General features: G+C 35.7%; 1 protein-coding gene across 3 annotated transcripts in view; it reads right to left on the reverse strand.

The window, feature by feature from the left end:
• The window catches only part of tsnare1 (T-SNARE Domain Containing 1), a 139884-nt gene extending 137189 nt beyond the window's left edge, over positions 1-2695 (reverse strand). For 2 of the 3 annotated variants that reach the window (XM_016475269.1, XM_016475271.1), the window contains exon 1: positions 2604-2671. The gene's annotated coding sequence lies outside the window, so the exon portion shown is untranslated. Of the gene's footprint in view, positions 1-2603 lie in introns of all 3 variants that reach the window. The other variant, XM_016475270.1, reaches the window with a different exon arrangement.
• Between the last annotated feature and the right edge of the window lie 2527 nt (positions 2696-5222).

Below are 5222 nucleotides of genomic sequence, written 5' to 3' on the forward strand. Positions count from 1 at the left end.
CAGATTTGTTACGTGACAGCATTAATTAAAGTTTCTTAAGGGTCAAGATTATGTTATCTGCATCTCCTGTGCTCCATCAAGCCACTCCCATAATATCTGTCACCACTCAAATTAATGCACGACTCTACATTATCTGTATAGCATGTGTGTAAGACTCTAATACAATTATGAAGTAATAATTTTATGACGAATAAATCTCTCAGTGAGTAAAACCGGCTGTGTCTATAGTATTAAAGGCTACACAACATTATTATATTATCTTTAAATTAATTTTGTAATTATTATTATTTTAAATTATTGTCCCTGGATTAGTAGGGTACTCTTGTAATAAAGTAGCGGTGGCTGGGACATATTTTAAATATCAATTCTGCTTAAAAAGATGCAATCTAATCCTGTTTACATTAAATAAGCCTGCTCCCGAGCAGGTTTAAGCTTACGGACATGTTGCTATGACAGCAACTCCGGGATGAGCTTCGAAGAACCAAATAATCCAAGATCATGCTAAATCATCAACAATCAAATCCAGCTAACTGAGTTAGCGACGTACGAAGAATGGGCCCCAGGGCTGCGTTTCTCAAAAGCATCGTGGGATAAGTTATTCATAGAGACCATTGGTGGCAATGGATCTATGATCTACTTGGCTTACGATGCTTTTGGGAAATGTAGCCCCGATCCTAGGGCTGTGCAATTAATCGCATGCGATTATAATGCGCATCTCGTCAGTAAAGCCGGTTCCGTGATTGGTAGTAAATCGCCATCACCTGCTTTCATATGGAGCGGCATTTACTACACAGAGCCGTAGTTCGCATGCACAGCCCTGCCCGATCCGGACCCTGTGTTGGTTCCATCTGGACAGTGAATCATTTTTCATTTGGTGTAATTGTAAACAAAGATACACAGCAACAGAAAACAAGAGATTTGCAAAATTGTTTTGAAACCTCCATAGCTACTTGCTACAGCCACTGAAATTCCCTGTCAGACTGAAATAAAATTATTTAAAAGCATCATATGTGAACTGTTTAGTACGAATTTAATTTAAATACATTTAAATAACTTATCAAAGCCAGCTTGTGATGTTTCTGATCTTTAGCTAACATTTAAATCATCTTTAGTTTATCCGTAACGCTGTTGTAGAAATACTAATGTTGTTGTTGTAAATTGTTTAGCTTTTTAACATTAGCCCATGCAAAAGAAATACCAATACCAGTGGACTTTGTTTGACAATTAGATACAGAACTGTTCATCCATTAGAAAACGCTCCTTTGTCCATTATGAAGGATCTTTACTGAGAAAGTCCTTCATGATGGACATTCATAACTTTTTTTAACAACTATGATTTAAAAAAAAAAATGCATATGAATTTTGTTGTTCATATCGTCTCTCTTCATTAAGTTTACTTCCTGTCAATGGCAATTATTTTATGTCACATTCAGCCTAAATCATTTGGTAGATGAACATTAGCAATGTGAAAGCAAAACAAACCTCACAAAATGTGGGAAACTGCCGTGAAACTGTTTCGGTGTGCAATACATAAATAATGTGATAGAATCAAGGGCTGTGATTTAACTGTATCACAAGCTATTATTTAATAATAGAAATAAAAAATCTAAATCTTGTGGTAAGAGTGGCGGATCACATAATACAATAATTATGGCTTTCTTCTTATGAATCTGAAAATATGAGTTTCCCATTTGCCCTCAGCAGAGAGAACATCATATCATTAGCAAAAAAAAAAAAAAAGCGTATGAGAAAAGACAAGTTTAAATTCAAATCACACATAGGTAAAGCCTATAAACCTTTAAACAACAAGGATTGTAAAGCTTTGTCAAGCCAGCATTCAAAGTCAAACATGGCTTTTCTGGTTAAAAATTGTAAATTAAATGAGGTTAAATTAATAACTTTGAACTCTGAACTTCCTTACATTCCGATTTAAATGGAAATACCTGTTTGTTACTTCATTTCCAATTCCATTCAAAATCAGGAATGGAGTAGGAACGTTCCCAATTTATTTCTGAATCACACACAATCCTGATAAGTGTTTAAAATACAGTATAGCCATAATTTAGCATCATGTGCATATTCACAACAGACATTGTGAAAGCACAAGGCTCGCTTCACTTGACCAACACTGCAAAACAAAAGAGACCCAAATGGAAAACAATGGCTTATTATGGCTAATCTACTTTTTAAAAAATGGTCAGCCGAACAGTAAACAAACGATTCAACCAAATTTGATTGGGCAGCAGAAGAAGACAAGACACACACAACAGCTCTTAAAAAAATCCAGGCCCCTCACATAGCCATGATAAACTAAATAACACAGCTCAGGATTAACACAGAAATTCATAAACGCAGTCTTCAGCCCACATAACAGATGGGACATTATGTTTGTATGTATTACATCACATGCAATTATCCCAACGTACAGTGTTCTTTCTGAATGCCACGGTAACGAAAGAGCATCCTTTCTGGCCTACCCTCCCCCTTCCTCTCACCTCCTCTCCATCGTTAAACACTGACCTCCACCTGATATATTCTCAGCCAAAACGAACAATCCATTTAACCAGAGTCACAACTGAACAAAGCTAATTTTCATACATTACCCTTTTTCTTAGGAGAGCACTTAACACTCACATCAGACGCAGGAGAACCTCTCAGATTCAACCCCGGATCACATCACATGACTCTGTACCATCCGCTCCTTGCTTATAATCATGTGACCTGAATAAAAATAATGTGGGATTATGGGATGTGTAGTTTGGAGAAGCAATAGAAAACGATAAGAATGAGTTAGATTTAAAAAATTGTATGACTAAATAGAAAATGTGGAAATATTGTGACAAAATATATTCAAACTACAGGAATTGTTGTAAATATTATAAATAATAATGTAAATAATTTTGTTTACCATTAAGGGAATCTAGTTCAAATTTGAATGATTTAAATAAAAATTCTTGCACTGTGCTTTTTTTTTTTCACTTTGCATTGTAGAATCTAAGTCATTAAAATTAATTTTTAATATGGGCACACTGGAAATTAATAAAAGACGAGAATTAAGTGGAAGAAAAGACTGGACTGAGAAAATGACCTTTCTGGATCAGGCAGAGAGAGTGGCCATTAATATTACATTAGCTCATGTCTGTGTGCATGTGTGGGAGGGTGGATCAGCAAACACTTCTGGGTTAAAGGAGGCTACAGACCTGACAGACGGCCCACCATCTCCTCATTCCCTCCTGCTACACACAAACACACACACACACATTTCTCCTAGTAAGTGGATGGAACTGTTAAATAAAGAGCATCTGAGAGGGGCGGTACATAGTGAAAGTGAATTAACTGAAACAGGATGTCACTCCCGCCACCCCTCGACCTTCACACACTCACACCGTCTGCATATGCAATGCATGTAAACCTCAGGCCCAGATCTAGGCCACTGCCAGGACCACCGGCCAAATGTGACACTCTGAATTCATCATCAACAGCACAGGACCGGCATTAATTCATGACATACAGCCAGGGACGAGGCAAGTCCTCTACTTCACTGTGATTAGCTGAATACCCTGTCAATCAAAAGCCATGTTAGCATCCAAATGAATTAAATCTGTGGAAACTGGTGGAAAAGGATAGACTAATGGCATCATAAATAACTCACTTAGACATTATCACATCCAAATGGAAGTGAAATTGACATGATAATGTGTGAGTGCTGGTTTTTAATGACCACTCAGCTCTGTTAAATTAAAGGTCCAATGACCGTCATGACACCTGCGGTGTTTACAGGGGATTTAAAAAAATGATCTCAAAGACATTAACTATTAATATTAATAGCCATATATTCACATCCCTCATGTTACCGTGTCCTAGGGAGAAACACATTTATTGTATTATTCCTAAACTATATTAAGCAATAATGTTTGTTTCTATATGCACACACACACACACTTACATATGTGTTTGTGTAGTTTTAATTCAAAATTGTTTTTTTAACAAATGTTTAAACAAATAACTATTATATATTAGTCATATTAATAGCTATATTAAATATGCATTATTAATATTAATAGCCATACATATATACATATATGATAAAAAAAAGAAAGTTTTTAAAGAAAATGTGTAGAAAAAAAGTGTGTGTGTGTGTGTGTGTGTACTATTTATTTGTTATTTTATTTTATTTTATTTTATTTTAATTTTATTTTTGGTACAAAAAAAAAAGACTATTCTGTTCCCTAATCCAGAAAGGGAACTGAAACATGAATTTACCTTGGATTAAAAAATAATTTCTTATTTCTGAAACCAATCACATACCACTGCTATAGACCTGTCTATTGGTTTAGGTTTTATTTGTGACAGGTGGGCATGTGCGATACAGATTCAGGGGTCACTGCTAAGGAGGTAGATGTGGCCCTTGTGTTTCCTTACACTGACTGTGAGAGAGATGTGGTGATAGGACATGAAACGAAGCAGCATGCCACAGTCTCCAGACTGAATTATTGATGCCGCCCATCTGCTGACAGAGGAGCAGTCTGTCAGGCCTCCTCAGTGTCACCACTCTGGGGGCTCAGAGATCCTGGCCTGTTCATTCTCACCTCCTGCTCAAATAAGAGAATCACCTCTTGACCTGATCTCTCTCTGAGAGTTTTTCAGCAGTGAGAACAAGAGGAGCAGTAATATATAGTAATGTAGAACATACAGTTATTTTCTTTTAATAGGTATATGCATACACATATACCTGCTTGATTATGTTGTCATATTGACCCAGGAACATATTGTGCTTCAAGGTAAAAAAAAAAAAACGTTCTAATTATATTAGTATTGCATTTCTACTCCAAGCCGTTGCCGAGATCGTTTAGATGTTGGCTGAAACTTTCCTTTTTTGCTTTGTAAAACTCAGAATATGTTTCTGGGTCAAAGTGGCTGTGCAAAATGATGCAAAATTGATAGCAGTTTCAACTGCAATATAAATAACATTTAGCATCGTATTATTCCCCTGCTTATATATAAAAACTGAAAGATCAAAATGCTGCCAGTAAAAGGGGGTTCACATTTGAAACTTCTTTAAAAGAACAAACGTGCAACAAACTGAAGAGAATATAATTGTTTTTGATCCATTACATTCCACTTTTCATTCCACGCAGTATTTAAAACCTACTAAATATAAATAATTGCAATGTAACACGTGACATTTAAAAAATATAATATATTTTTTCAGTTTTTTTTAT

This window comes from Sinocyclocheilus anshuiensis, unplaced genomic scaffold, assembly GCF_001515605.1.
Source record: "Sinocyclocheilus anshuiensis isolate Anshui unplaced genomic scaffold, SAMN03320099.WGS_v1.1 scaffold2170, whole genome shotgun sequence".
In the NCBI taxonomy this organism is placed as follows: Eukaryota; Metazoa; Chordata; class Actinopteri; order Cypriniformes; family Cyprinidae; genus Sinocyclocheilus; species Sinocyclocheilus anshuiensis.